This window comes from Haemorhous mexicanus, chromosome 4, assembly GCF_027477595.1.
Source record: "Haemorhous mexicanus isolate bHaeMex1 chromosome 4, bHaeMex1.pri, whole genome shotgun sequence".
In the NCBI taxonomy this organism is placed as follows: domain Eukaryota; kingdom Metazoa; phylum Chordata; class Aves; order Passeriformes; family Fringillidae; genus Haemorhous; species Haemorhous mexicanus.
The window spans coordinates 43397127-43413948 of NC_082344.1; positions in this window are offsets into that span (position 1 = coordinate 43397127).

Consider the following 16822-nt stretch of genomic DNA (forward strand, 5'->3'; position numbering starts at 1 on the left):
GACCATGATTTAGAGTCATCTACATGCCAAAAAAAGCATTTAAACCTGAGAAAAGACCAAAAATCAGAGGATGGAATTTAAATAAAGGAATCTCTTATTATCTCCTGTTGATCACCAGATTTCTGTTATAATGTAAAAAATTGCTGGGGGAGGTAAAATCCTTTTATGCAATAACAGTGACATACTTGCCCCTCTGTTTGCATGAAATTAATCTTATTTCCAAGTGGCTAAAGTATAGGACCACGGGGTAAGTACATTATTATCTCTTAGAACAACACTGTAGCAATGATACTACTATATTTCTAAAAAAAATATATTTATTTAATAATAAATAAACTTCTCTTACCCACACAGATAAAAAGGCCTAAACTCTAGGTATTTTCTATGGTATCTGCAATAGAAATGAAGTGACTTGTAAACTATTGACTATTTTGTGTCACTGGAGTGTAGATTTTAATTTCAAGATTTTCATTAAAAAATACTCGATCAACAAAAACATTGCATAATGCTGCCATACCTGGGATTTTTTTGCAATACCACCTCACCTGAATACCTTAAGAAAGAATGGTTGCCTTGATACACTTATACCCCTAAAACATAATATTGCAGCCTCAACCTGGGAGTCTAAACAGAAGCCTTTGAGATAGCATGCCCAAAGTCAAGTCACTAGCAAGTATGCAGTGCCACCACATTGATGTGCTCCATGGAGAGTTTGAGATCTATGGATTCTTTTCAGTATTCAGGGTTTGTTTTTTTTCTGTTCTTTCTAGTAAAATGCTTAAAAATTATACTTGTGGCTTTCTTTTTTTTTTTTTTTTTTTAACTATTGCATGTTATTCTATTTTTTCTGGTTTGCCAAGGAACCATGCTAGCAGGATATACCCATTAGCTAGCCAGGACTAACAAACCTGTAGGATAAACATCAATATGCTAAGCAGCTTCCAGTGTGAGACCTAATGGTTGCCTGTCTTACCATCTGTGGCTGTTTTCTGTGGTCTTTGACCAAGTTCTTCTGCTTAACTAAGTAATTTTCTCGGGTGAGGCTATACAGCTGGGCTCTGTCAAAAAGACTGGATCAGAAAGTGGTACCTCTTGGAGAGTTGGCATTAAACTTGTGAATGAACAAGAGTTTGGAAGGTGTAGAAATAGAAATGCTGCTGAAAGTAAGAAACAGAGTAATATCTGATAATGAAATAAATAAAGTCATTATTTGAGCTCCACCCCATACTCTGGTGTGCTGAGTGCACAACAAAAAAATGTTTTTAAGTCCCTTTGGATTTTGCTAACAAAAATATGGAGAGGATAGGGACCATATAAGGAACTTCAGGTACTTAATTCTGTTAAAGTAAATTATAATTTTAGCTACCATAGGGGAGTAAGACAGAGAAACTCCTTCTCTTGTGCTACTTGAGAATTTATAAAAAAGGAACACGAAATGTCCACCATGGGAAAAAACCACAAGCTCCACTTTTTATTCTTATTTCTTATGGTGTTTAGAGCCGAAGAAGCCCATCTTAGAACTTAGATTGATACTAAGATAAAGCACTGATTGGATTTTTTCATACTGGGATTTTGTTTTATCTTCATTGAGTATTTTTTAAAAAAGTATCTTCTTTTTTTTTTTTATATCTTTGCTTTTTGTAATCTTGACCAGTGTGCATTTCATTTTTTCATTCATCACAGTGAAATGCTATCTTCATGAATCGCCTCTGGTGTCAATGATCACTTTTTTTAAAAGGTGAGAAGCAATTGGCAATTTATCCTCGGAAAATGTGGATCATTCTCAATGCTTTTCAGAATATGTTCCAAAATGTATAGACTCCATAGATAATTATTTTTCTTTTCAAACTGAGGAAGGTTTTACTTTTAGAGATATGCTAACTTCATAAAAGCAAAGTAGTCTTTGCTACTTTATATAAAAAATTCATATGTTTAAGAACAAACCTATTATTATATCTGTTTTGTGGTAAAGGTTTTATAATTTGATTATATTTATGTGAAAAAGACATGTCAGATATCCTACTGAAATTGTGGTGAAAGTAATCTCAGGTTTAGGTAGGGCAGAGATAAGTATAGAGAGTTGATAAGTTAAACAGCATTATGATACACAGCTATGAAAAAGTAATTTAGAATATTGCTGTTTATATTCCGATAAAATATGAAAGGTTCACATTCAGGTCAGCTAGATTTTGTCCAATCAGAGAGCACTCAAGTGTCTGTAAAGAAGTTCTCAGTCAAAACAGAATAGAAAGTGTGGGAGGGAAATTATTATTTAAATGTCTTCTCTTATAATTATCTCTAGGATTATTTCAGGCATGAAGAAAGCTAAAGCATTATATTAGCATTAGTAATTTCTCGCTTTGTGTCTGAACATATGCTTGGGCTGCACTTTAACAACTCCTCTGTTTTGTCTGCATCTCATAAGCTGTGGTGTGAGATCTTCTGGTTTGTGATTCTTAAAAAAAACTGATGTTAGTGAACCACTCAGGACAGAAGGCAGGTATTAAACTATACCTTATGGTATCACCTGTCTTCAAAATCTGGCTTGGCTGTCATTGATCTACTGATAGATTCCTCCTGTCAAATCAGTGTCTATAAACATGGTAAAAGAATTGGTGGTGCAAGTTTCCATACTCTTAGCACTGTGTTCCAGTTTTTCAATGATCACTTAAAGCAATATTCTAGTGGTTTAATTTTCATCCTTATTCTGCCCTGTTTATTCACTAAGTCCTACTCGTAAGTAAGGGTGTTGCTTTTGCTTGTTTCTTGCCTTTAGGAGCCAAAACTGAGATCTTTGTCTCCTTTCACCTAATTTTCTGACCAACTGTGAGAAAATGTAGTTCTTTGGCAGGGTGGGCTAGAACTGATGGCTTCATCCCTGGCACTGAAGGGCAGTATTGAACAATCCCTCATACTGAATTAATCTTATGCTGTTCATGTCACATTTAATGTGTGAAGAAACACCAAATTTTTAGTTTTTCAATCTTTGATATTTTCTATATTGTGTCTAATTTAAAATATTAAGTATATAAACAGAAAACCCCCTCCTCAAACAACTGCAAACAACTAAAGACTGGAAAATAAAGTTTCCTTTTGGAAGAATGAGTTTGTAGGCCCTTGTTCAGGGCTTTTGGATAAACTACTATTTTACTCTGCTCACTTGGATTCAGATGAAAACTGAAACTGTTGCAGAGATACCAAGAAAATTATGATATTCATGGAGTCACAGATACTAGAGCAAAGTTGAGATTTCCTCCCATGCCTCCTTTCCCTGAAAGAAGAAAAGCAAACCCGAACAATTTTTCTTTGTTTGTAATAGGAGCAATGCTTAGCAAAGTTTTCATAAGTTAATTGGCAGAAGATGCTGACTTATACAGAAACGCATGTGTGTTCATATATTTCTTTTTAAACATTGTCATAAGCCCATAGACTTGAATGAAACTGCTGACAATAATCCATGTTCAGTACTTTGATGAATGAGGGATATAGTACTGTTTTTTATTTATGCTGTGCTGTAAAGCCAAGCTTAAATTTAGAAAAGACAGAAGATAAAAGAGTTTGAAAATAAAAAATACTGTTCTTCAGTATCTATAGAAGAATGAAATAATATAGTAAGTGGGTTATTGCTATTGTGTTTTCTCCAACTATTACATAACAAATTTAATTTATCATCTGAATCCAAGCTGATGTCTGCTCCCTTACTGAGTGAAGTATTTAAACAGAAGCTACATTAGGAAATCTAAAGTTGAAAATACTTCAAGATACCAAAAAGCTCCACTGTATCAACAAGCCCATCAACAGTACAGGGCTGGGGCAGAGTGGCTGGAAAGCTGCCCAGTGAAATAGAGCCTGGGGGTGCTGGTTGACTGTGGCTGAAGGTGAGCCAGCTGTGCCCAGGTGTCCAAGAAGGCCAGTGGCATCCTGACTGTATCAGCAACAGTGTGGCCAATGGGACCAGGGATTGTCCCTCTGTACTTGGCACTGGAATGGCCACACCTCAAGTGCTGTGTCCAGTTCCAGTCCCCTCACTACAAGAAGGACATTGAGGGGCTGGAGCGTGTCCAGAGAAGGGCAGTGGAGCTGGTGGATGGCCCTGGATCACAGGTCCTAGGCGGAGTGGCTGAAGGAGCTGGAGCCATTTAGTCTGGAAAAAATAAGTTTCAGGGGAGACCTTATGGCTGTCTACAACAACCTGAAAGTAGGCTGTAGCCAGCTGGGAGTCGGCCTCTTCTTCCAGGTAACAAGTGATAGAAGAGGAAATGGCCTCAAGTTACACCAGGGAAAGTTTAGGCTGGGTATTATGGAAATTATTCACTTATTCACTGAAAGAGTTGTCAAGCATTGAAGTAGTCTTCCCAGGGTAAGTTTCACCACCCCTGAAAATGTTCAAAAAACATGTAGACACTTTGCTTAGGGACGTGGTTTAGTGGTGGAATTGGCAGTGCTGTGTTAACAGCTGGACTCAATGATCTCACAGGTTTTTTCGAACCATGATGATTCTATGATTCCTTCATTTTTGAATATCATTGCTGTGTTTGACTGTGGCATCTTCAAGATGCCCTGGTAAAAATTAGTATATTCACAGGTGTTAGGAAATAGCTTCAAACTTGAAATCCAATTAAAGCTTTTCATATATTCTTCTGCTGAGTGACAAGAAACTCCCAAAAAAACAACCCCCCCAAACATATTCATAAGAGGTTGTGAATTTGGACATAATCATATTTAGATCATATTTATTATGGGATTTTTGCATTATGATCTGCATGTTGTTTTACAGAAGCCTACATTTCAGAGCCTGATTTTTCTATGGATACATCCCATCTTCTCTGCCCCTTTCATAATTTTCTGTATGTTGGTGTTAGTGCTATAGGCAGGGATTTATACATATTGTAACAACTCTCAAAATAAGTGTTGCTCTTTGGATATCCTAAAACATCTAAGAATTTCAAAATATGAATCATAAAATAAGTGTATATACATATATATATACACACACACACACGTATACATATATATACATATACATACACACACACAGATGCATGAAATTGCACTTGCATCTTTTTCATACCTGAATTCTGTGATATTTACCCATTGTTTTGGTTTATGTTCTGCCATAAAATCACTGAAATGAGAGACGTGTAAAGTACAGTTTTAAAATGAAAAAGAATAATGCTTTCAGCTATATCTGGGTTTAGACCTGGAGACCCATTAGTAAATTGCAATAAAATGAGATTATGCACACATCTGTATACACAACATTTATTCGAAACAATTTCTAGATGAGACAAAGCAGCTAGATCTCGTCAACCCAGTCTTCAGCAAAACATTTATTGTAGTTATGCCTCACTGTACACAATGAAAGTGTCTGCTGATAGAAGATTAGTAAACTTGCAAGTTAAAGCAACTTAATATGGCTAAAATTTTGAGCTAAAGAAAGGGTGAGAGCACACTCTGGACTTTTCTCTTGCACTGAAGAGGGGTTAAGCAGCAGACTATCCAGACTTTGATGGTTGATTAATATTTTCATGGAGGATGATGCAAAAGGTAGAAGCAAGTTCATAATATTTTATAATAGCACAAATTTCAAGATCTTCATTGATAAGGAACAGGAGTAAAATGTTATACAGGGAGAAAAGAATGAGTTGAAGAGTTGGACTAATGTAAGTGAGAAAACAGTAGTTTAGAGTGCACCCTCATTTATATAGGGACACAAAGGAAGAATTTCTACAACTAAATAGGTTTTCAGCATTGACAAATAAATAAAGACATGAAAAATGTGGATGTTAAACATAATCAGGCCATCATGCCATTTTTAGTTATGAAAAAATAACTGCAGACAAAATATTTGTTGGACAAATGCCAAGCATTCTTTATAACACTTTCTTGAATATGAATGTTGGTTTTTACAGATGTGAAAGTCTAAACCAGTTTTTTAGCCGAGGATGTAAAAATACAAAAATGTTTTTACACCTATGGTAAAATTTGGTCTCAGGGTCATCTGAGAAGGTGCCTTCTCTTTTTTTTTCCCTCCTCTTGTTCAACAGGAACCCCACGATACAAATATATTTCCTTTCTCAGCTGCAGCTAGAGGACTGCTATCAGTGTCTGACACCTTCATCCCTGGTTCTCAGTCAGACACTGACTAAAAGTCATTCCGAGTCAGCATGTCAAGAATATTCTGACAAAGCCTCGAGTAAGTAAGAGTGACAGGGAAACTGGGAGACAGGTTTACAATTGCAGCAAATGGATCTTGTGGATATTTGGTACAAGTAAGTTTCAAGTGAACTGGAAACAGTGCTGGAAGCAATGAGGAGACCTGTGAGGGGAGAGGCACAGCTTTCAGGGAGCGACAATTGAGATGGAAAGAGAAGGTGTTCATGTGCACAGGAAGGAAAGAGGGCTCAAAATCTCAAACAGAGCAATGCAGGCATGCTGCTTCCAGACTGGAGCTGAGGGATGCTGTGCAAACTAGGCCAGTGAGAACTGAGGGATGTCAGGCAGACTCTTTTTTTTTTTTTTTTTTTTTTTGTTCTTTTCGTTTGTTTTTTTGGTTTTTTGGGTTTGTTTTGTATGAATACAAAAATAATTACCATGTTATGATGCCAGCTTCTTTAGCCTTCTTGTTACATTTTCAATCTGCCAATTCCATGCTTTTTTTTTTTTGCATGGGGGAACTTTTCTATAAATATCCACACTGTATTCACTTGACAATAATTAGGCAGCTGATGTAACATAATGTATATTAATAGGGTTGGGGTTTTTTACTTTTTCCTCAGATTTCCATTCTTCCTTTGTGCTTTTGCTTGCTTTGTCATATGCTTTCAAGGCAGATATTTTTGATCTGTATTGGTCTAGTGCTTTCAAAAGTATGGTTTTGATCCATGACTTCAAAACTAAAGTGTGTTCTATTGGGTGGAAAGCACTCAAAAAAATGCAGACTTGTGTGTTTTGAAAGTTCTGAATTTAGTCTTCAGTTTAATACTTCTTTATCTTTGCTACAGAATATTTCCTAGTGCAGAATGTAAATTGAATGTTCTTTCATAACTTTCAGTTTTCTAGAAAAAGATTGGTCATTATAGGAAGTATGTTGGGCAGAGGGCAAAAAAATCCTAAAATTTTTGTAATTTCTCCCTTTTACCATTTTTCTTACTTTTTCTTAACTATTTTCTTTTTTTCAGTAGGAATCAAAATTTGCACCACTTGTTTTACTACGAGCAAGACTACGTTCTGTATCTTTCAGTTTCAACATTTGCAAATTTTTTAAAGACTTCTTCATTTTCCTAAAACTAATCTTATTTTAATGATTTAAGTCACATGTAGCAGCAAAATCTTCATATTTAAAAACTCATAGCACTGCTGTAAATCTTGGAATCAATAGCTTCCAGTAATCTTGTACTCTTTTGTGTGAATGGTCTCTGATGAACACATAATGTGTTTAGTCTCTTCGTGTCAAAATATCATTATATAATATCTCTTGTATAGTTTCCCCTGAAAATGCCCCAACAGACCTTAATTTTATTTACTCTTGACAGAATGTGCAACAGCTTATTTTTTGTTCATTTCTTATGATGTGGACTCTTACAATGGAATTGAATCCTTTGCAAAGGACTGCACTTGCACAATGCAAAGGCATGTGCCTCATCTAAGATTTGAAACAAACGATTTAAATAGGTTTTTAGAGGAGTCATAATTACTATACAAGCTTTCTGCACATAAATGAATATGATTTAGCTGCATATATTTACTTAGAATGTAATTACTTGGCAATCTATTACTGCTCAGCTTTGCTGAGTCTATTTTTAGAATCAAATCATTATGTGTGCTTTTCCTCTCACCACATGGATCCTGTGCTACTGAACTACAAAACACAGCACTTTTATACAAGGTCTCTGAAGGAAGATAGATTGGCCACAAGACAGGCTTTACAATAACTGAAGTGCTTTCATACATAAATTGTGTTTTAGGAAATCCCAAGCAAGTGTGTTGTGGTAGATGAAAGGCATATATATGCTGTGTCCAAGAGAAGCTTCATTAGAAATCAACATGCCAGAATGATGGAGCAGGAAGAACCTTATATTGGCTCTAAGTAGGTGAAGCCCTTGGCTATGAGATGGGCCATGCCTGTCCTCACCTCAGGGCTTTTTTAATACTTGTGGAATAACCTATTCACGTTACTAACTCCTAAAATGAACATCACATTCTAAATTTTTCCTCTTTAATTTGAGCTAATGAGATCTTAAAATATTTCATGTTTTCATCTTCACTGTCCTTAAGTTTAGGAAACTTTCATTTTGCTTTCGTGTGGCAGCTGGTATATTAGCTCACAAGAAGAAAACTTTCCTTGCTATAAACACTTGAATTTGTTGTTTGATCAGCTTAGATTCTCCTCAGCTGAGGACACCTTAGGTATCAACATTCCTATTCCTCCCTGTATCACTTACGAAATTTTTAGCACCGTCCTGTCTGTACTCTAAATCTTCCTCCTTCCCTTAGATTTTTTGATTATCCAGTCTCAATCCTCCCATGTTATTTCAACAATGCTATGTTTCTTTCTCTTTTTTTTTCTTTTTCCTAACAACTGATTGGGAAATCTCATTTTCTTCTTTTGCTTTTTCCAGTTTCAGAAACTATATGAAATAAGGGAAACCCTACATCATGTCTAATTCCTTCATTCTGCTGTGAACAAGACACAAATTATTACTTGTTAAAGCTTTAGTTTTTATTTGGGCAGCTACCTAAACATGACTGGCTAAAGCATGCATGTTTAATTTTACTGCAATATGCTATTCGGGATGTGCCCCAAACGATTTCTTAGCATTTACCTTGAGAAGCTAAAGTCCAAATATCTGAAAGTTACTGATAACCTCTAGCCAAATGAATAAATCTATGTTTATGAATTTTCTCTGCATATGAATTGCTAAAGGAGAGCACAGCAATTCCAGTTGCTGTCTGCTATAAATGAATAAAGTCAGTGAGTGAAATATTCACAGTCCAGTAGGATATCCTGGAAAAGTCTTCATTAACTAATACTTTTCCCCAGAATAACTTAAACTCTGTTGGGAGTCCAACGTAATCAAAATGGATTCTGGTAGTTCCTGACTAGGCACATACACAAGCCCATTAATTTTTCACTGCTTCAAAAATATAATACAAGAAAAACATTTTTATCAGATGTATATAAAGTGACTATACACACCTCTGAGATGAAAATGACATTCAGTGCTGCATTTTGATGTCATGTGAACTTTGACATAGGAAGTGTTAGGGTGGATGAACAAAAAATGACAGTCTGGAGATGAGGGTAGAACAGTTAAAAATTGTGAATTCTACGTCCCTTGGTCTCCCATAGTGATATTTTTCTTTTTAATAGATGCTGATTTAGACTGCTAGATTAATGTGTATGAGTTTTAGTCAAATTTTTATTGGTACAGAGACTTTGATTTTTTAACCTTTTCCTCCGCTTTGTCAAGGTGTTGATGTGTGACAATGTTCTCTTGATTAGAATGATGACTGAGAGTACTTCAGCAAGAAACAGTGCTTTATGGGAATGAAGAAATAATAATATATGTATGCATCTTATAAAAGATGGATATGAGCAGGAGGGAGACATTTTCTAAATCTGTGAAAGGGTTTGGGTTTTGGTTTTTAATGATTCCTGATCGCTGGAAAAGTCAGGTGTTGGCCATTCCAGTGCCAATGGTTGCTTCTGTCTGGTAAGGCTGTGCCTTCCGCTTTCTTTTTGGTTGTAATAATGTGCATGTGTGGAATATGCTAGAGCCTAGCATTATGTCCTGAGGGCTCAAATGTACTGCAAGATTGGAAAAGCCATTCAATGGGCATTTTTATCAGTGTGGTCACCTTAGAAGACTCTAAAAGGAGTCATCGTCGCTTGGTTTTCATTTGCTTTGGTCCTTAGTTTTTCTTCCTTGTCACTATTCATAAGCCTCTGGGAGGAGTTCCCTGGCTGCCTGCTGGCTCTGAAACTCCCATAATAAGAGCTCAGGGAATTCCTCAGAGCTCACAGTGAGAGCACACAGTGAGCTAATGTGGCTGAGCTCAGTGCTGCTGCCTGCTTATGAGCTGGAGCTGCTCACATTGCTGTCTGCCTGACACCCCTGGAGCAAAGAATAGCTGTCAAAGTCTGGGGACAGGGGGGGCTGCTTTACATTTGGCCAAATGACAACAGCTGCCTTTTGAGGTTTTGAAATGTGTTTTTGTTTTAGAAGACATGAACAGCATCTTTTGAATATGTTGCAAATTATGTGTGCGAATGCTGCTTTTGATTGAGGTAAAATATTTCTCATTTCTGAAACAGAATGCAGAGTAATTTTTAGCCCTGTCTCTGAGTATTTACAGGTCCCATTTTTAGTCTTCATTATAATTCTTTTCATATAGATGCCAATATTATGACAGTGCTTTTCAAATAAGGTAAGAAATATATTTGTTCCGAATAGGAATTCTTTGTGAGTTTTAGATATACATTTAATTTTTATATATTTGGCACATGACATGAAATAAAATACTCAAAAATACTCCAGACAAGGAAAGTTTATATCAGCTATATTTAAATATTTTAAGTGGAGACAGTGAATTGGCTCCATGTGCATTCTATAACTGCATTATTTTCTTTTCTATCATTTTACCTCAAACTTTAATCTGCCTTTTTCTGAATGCTGCAAAGAAACTATATCCTTCGAAACTGTCACTAAGAAAAATTACCTGAGGGCATTCTGACTTCCCACTTAAGCTTTATTTTGTCATTTATTTCTATTAACAATCATTAAGGAATTTAATAATTATAAGCCTCATTACCATTTTAATGAGACCAGTGGCCATTGCTAAGTGTAATTAAATTAGTTTTATTGTATGATATTTTGAAGCTATGATTAAATTAAGTTTTACTGTGCTTTGAAGACTAAACCTGTAGAGATCACTCTTCAGTAACAGTCTTGTTAACTTGTGAAGAGTCTGGAAAATATACATAGCCAGGAAAAAAGGCAAAATAATCTCTACTGAAGTTAATCACAAAAACTGAGAAATCAAATGTTCCTGCTGCCACCAGCTCTAAGATTACAAATATATTTTTAGTGACAATAGAAGCCTATTAAATATTGTGAGTAGCTTTGTATAATCTATTTTTAATTTTTCAAAATAACATCTAGATGATGCGGCAAATTGTTCTTTATAATCAGGGAGAGAATCTTACATTTCATGCTCAGACAAAACTTCCATTAAATTCAAATGGAATTTCACCCCATTAAGAACAGCAGGATGTCTAAAATCAAAGTATTATTGGTGTTTGTTGAAGTTATTATACTTCTAGAGAAATAAATTAATTGGGTAGTGAGGAAAGACAGCGAGAAGAGGAAAAGAGATGCTACAGTTGGAATCAATTTAATTCCTATGATCTGTCCATTAAAATCCTATGAAAAGACACAGAAACATAGGATTAGGCATATATTAGTCCATGTCCAACCTCTATAAAATCTTCAATAGAGTGCCCTGATCTAGAAGAGGGTAAGCACTCTGTATACCCTGGAAGGTACTTTGTTCTCACCCATCAAGTAACAACTGCTGTCTGCCTTGCAGGTTCTCATCTTCTCTAATTATCATGATTGTACCAGAATATGCTGCCCTATTTAGTTGGACTTTAATAACCATAAAGTCTGTTAACAAGTAAGTTAGCAAGAAGTAGTGTCTGCTCTTTTAAAGACCATTCCTTGTGTAGGAATCAAATTTAAAGTCCCCACTAGTTTAATAATTTTTGTTATAGTTATGTTCCCTCTGCCAGTAGTGCTTGCTTCACGTTAAAAAAAACCAACAAAACATAACCAAAAAACCCAAAACCAAAACTTCTTTGCAGTGTTAGTGTGTTAGTTCAAAGAGCAGCAGACAGGGATTCAAATGTAAAGATTCCTTTCTTTATAATCAGTAAGGGTTAAGTATAGTCAAAAGATTACATTTCTGGGACTTTTTCTTATTTTTTTAATACAATAATGAGCACTTTCTTTTTATTTGATTTTACCCTCACAAAGCTGAGAACTTGAAGGGATCTGGGTCACCCACATGCATGTGTTTGTTGAGGTCAAGACGGTGCTTAGGGTAGTGTGGACAGAGGAATCCTGAATCAAGTTGTTATCGGATCAAATAATTGCAAACTGTAGAAAATCATAGCAGGAAAGTGACTAAAGCAAAACTGTGCTTAATTTTAATATTGGAAAATTTTTGCCACTTTCAACCTCATATTTGCTTTTCTAAATCAGGTGTATTACATATCTGATTGTATTTTAACTTACCTGCATTTAAAAAACTATTTAGCATCTTAAAATCCATTTATGTTGTGATACCTGACAGCGTATAGACCACACAGGAGCTCTGCCAGTAAGGCAAATGACTGACTAAATTACAGATCAAACCTAAAACCAGGTGTATTATAAACTATGAGAAAGCCTTCAGCTTAGATACACGAGTCCTGGTTCATGAATATTCTTACTTGTGGATGGTCTCATACATTAAGAAGGTTTTATCTGGGCCTGGAAGAAATATTTCTGTGGTATGCACTTGTAAGCCAAAATCCTCATCCTCTTCCTGTGTCTCTTCCTAATGTGCCCTGAAGCTAGACGGGCTTGGGCATTTGAGAAGTGCTTCAGCATTCAGCTCACATTTAAAGGATAAAACATAGTACTCTATTTTTAGCTACATTGTAACATCTGATGAACGGCAGTTCATCAAAATTAGGGGAACTTCAGTGAGTCTTTTTATCACTAGGCTGTTCCAGCAGTATTTTTATAACAAAGTAATAGTTCATAGTATATAAAACCGCTAAATGTCCTTGGTACCTGTGAGAAGAATATGGGAGATGCAGAGATTTTGCATTGAGAGAAAAAGGCTGGATAATTTGGTACTCATCTCTGACACTGTAAGCTTTTTCCCAGAAAGGTATTATCTAGATGTTTCTGTGGTTTTTAATGGCATGAGAAGCCATCTTCCCTTTCCTTGGAAGATGTCTCCACAAGCCATCCATCATCACTGAGTGCAGCGGGAATTCCACTCATTGCAAAGTCCAAGCAATCCCTGTAGAACAATTTTTTTTTTTTATTTTTTTTTTTTTTTAATTTCTGCTCTTTACAGATAGTACAGAGCTTAGGAGTTTTGTTCCTGTGAAATTCATTCAGTGTATTCAGGTGCCTGGAGAGAAAACCCTCTCAGCTCCTGCTTGCTATTATTTACTCCTAGACCTTGTTTTAACTGATACTGGTGGTATTACAGAATGAAGTTTTGAAATACCCTCAAAAGCAGCATGACAAGATAGTTGTGTTTTCTGATGAATTGCTTCACAGAGATTGTAAGCATGCATTTTACAGGATAGATATTTGTATACCACACAAAGCATATGTTTACTTGTGGGAACTGTGTGGTTTTGCTGTAATTACTAGAAACTATTGATTGTCTTCCATTATGTAAATGCTTCCAAATTAAGCAATGTGAAGCATTTTTCTGCCATCCTGTATCTCAGAAGCCTAGGGATATTATTTGCAACTTTTACTGCAAGTCTAGACACCTCTATTAATAAAACTAATAATTTACTTCATTGAAAGTTTTTCTTCTGATTGTAATCAATTAATCAATGAACCTTGCACTATGGAATAATAATGAGGTGACAAATGAGGAAATAACCCTTCTGAGGTAGGGAAAGGGTGATGATAAAAGGCACAATGAGCATACAATTGACTTCTTAAACAATAATACTTTTGCCCCTTCTTTTGAAGGCTGGCTACTTTCGGATAATCACAGGCTGTTTGTAGCTATGACCACTTCAGAAAAGAGGAATAATTTTAATGATAAGCCATTAGCATAATTGCTTCAGCATATCCTGAACTAGCTAAAAGACCTTATTTCTGGCCATATAGTACTTTTTTGGCTTTTGAAATACTAGGTCATCTGTTCAATTTGTGGGAAACTATCAAAGGTGAATAACTGAATGCTAGGGGTGGAAACACCAAAAGATTTCTGCCAATTACTTCCAAGATCAGCTGCATTCAAGTTGCCCTAATTTTACTTCTTCTACACTTACTTCAGAAATACGAATATATTCTTATTTCAAATTTGGTTTCCATCTCTTTTAGGATAATTCCTGCCACTCACCATTTTTGTTTCATATATTTGTATTTTATTGTCATATTTTGTGTTTTGTAGGCCATTCTCAAAATATTCCAGTTGATTCTATGACTTTTACTTCATTTCCTATCTTATATATCTATAATTTTATTTCTGTTTCTTCTTCTCTTTTCTTAGATTTGTTCTTTTCCTTACCACCTTCACTGTTTTTTTTTTATGCTTCTTATGATTCTCTTTTGTTATAAAGTTCTTTTTATTTTTGAATACATTTCCTATTTGCTCTCATGGTGTATTTCATATAAGAACAAAGGTCACAGACATAATTTTGAGAGGTAAAGGTGGCTTTTTATTTCTGTGTGACCCTATGTACTTGGAAAGTTAATAAAATAGAAACATTCAAAGGGGTGTGTGTATGTGTGTTGATTGTTTCTAAATGCATGTATTAGCACATGCACCACTATTTGTATATTGTTTTTGACAAGGGAAAGAAATACCTCAACTTATTCAAGTAGTCAGAGCATAAGAAATAAATGTATTGGTAGATTTGTGGATGTACAAGTCTGTAAATGCCCAACAGTTATTCTTAAAGAAGAAAGGTGATGAAAATATTTGAGCTTTCTGAGCCCTTTCTATTAAGAGCTTCAAATCTGAGAGTTTGCTGACATATCAGGAAAACTATAATTTCTTCATTTTTCCCAAAAGTGCTCATTGGCACAGAGCAAAGGTCTTACTCAGAATCCAGAGAATATCCATATCCTTGGTTTCAAAAATGTGGAAGTAGAAATGTTTATTTATATATTAAACAAATTAGGTAGATACCAGTTTCTTCCTTAATTTCTTTCTGCGTGGAAATTGTGGGCTTTTTGTTCTCTTTGTTTTTATTTTGCTAGTGGATTTTATACATCATACTTGAGTCTGATTGATCTGTTTGAACTGAACTGCCCTATCCCAATCCAAAGTGAGCTAGGTATGCCAGAAAAATCTACCACCCAACTGAATGGAAAAGGCTGAGACACAGAGACAAACAGGAATATTTTTGCTGTATTGGTGGATGTTAGCTCTTATGGCTTAGATAGGAGACTTGCTTCCCTTAGTTGCTTGTTCCCTTAATGTTTGAGATGAAAAGATGAGCACTTTCAGAAAATTTTAAAAAAACCTTAAATAAAACCAAACCCATCTAAAAACCACCCCCACCAAACAATGGGAAAAAAACCTCAAACAAACAAAACCAAAGATGATAAAGAGCAGGACTGTATGCTCACAAGTGCCTGTATGCTCACAAGTACCTGTCCAAGTTCTTGTACAGGTAATAATGTCACTTGTAGCCCATAAGAGGCCTGAATCCTGGTTACAGAAAAAATTCCCTGCTGAGAAAAAATTATTCTCACATTGAAGTGGGTGTGCTTAGAAACAGTATGTCATCAAGTCAAAGAAGCTTAGATACCTATACATGTGCACATGAGAGAGGATTCAGCATGGATGACTTACCTATTCCAAGATAGCTTAGTTGACATCTATTGCAAGGAGGCCATCACAGAGCCTGTCTCTGTATTCAGTCCTATAGTTTTTGTTACAAAAATAAGGCTGAAGTACATTGCAGTGCTACCTTTACAGTCTGTGGGCATCCTGAGCTGAAAGGGTGAACACAAAAGGGTGATTATTTTGTCTTAGGTCCATAGTGCACCACTGAGTGCATGCAGGGCCACCCTGACCACCCCAGCTTGGTCCTTGTGTGGGTGCACCAGGCTGCTTTGCTAATCTTTAGTCATAAAGTTTTTCACTCAGCTGGGGCAAATGCACTGAGCAGTGTAGACACAGCCAGGTCTCTGAGTCCTGAGCAAGGCTCTGAATCCTACAGATTCAAGGCACAGGATGGTCTGAAGAAGTTCAGCACAGGATGCTCTGAAGAAGTTCTAGGAAATAGCTAGAATTATTATTTTAATATTATTCTTTTGGAAACATATTTTTCTATTATTATTATTATTTTGGAGTTTTAGTAATTTTTTTTTGGAAAAATATAGGATAGTAACAGAGCTTTCATGGGTGTGAATAAGCACTTCTGGACAGGAGAAGATTTTGCTTAATTGTACTAAATACAAATTAATTTTCTGTTTTCTTTGTTGAGTCATGTTAGCAGACTTGTTGGTTTTTACATTGCTTTCTCATGCACTGAGAAGGAGTAAAGTGGCAGACAAGACTGATATTGTTTTGCTTTTGGAAAGACACTGAATATTAAAGATTCTAAACTATATTACTTAGGAAGAAGTCTTTATAGAGAAAACAAACTTGTGAGGTAGACTTCTTACCAATCAGGGTGAGATGAACTCACCCTGATTCAGATGTTTCTGGAGATTTTTTTTTTAAATGGCCTCCCCTCCAGTCAATTTGGACAGTGAGGGATAGTAATTTTTAAAGCATGGTCGTATTTTTTTAAGAAAAGCTCTGTTAGAATATAGAATTTTAGGAGAAGAAGTTTAGGAGAATTACATTTTTTTAATACCAGAGAATCATAAAATGGCCTGAGTTGGCAGGTTGTTTTGGTTGGAAGAGACCTTTTAAAGATCATCTTCTGTTAGATGATGTTGCTCAAAACGCCTGATCATACATCTGCCTTCTTGATACCTATCTTAAGTAGGTCTTTCACATTCAAAAGGAAAAAACATACCTGGACTCTGCTTACTATGATTAATTTGAAAGATTT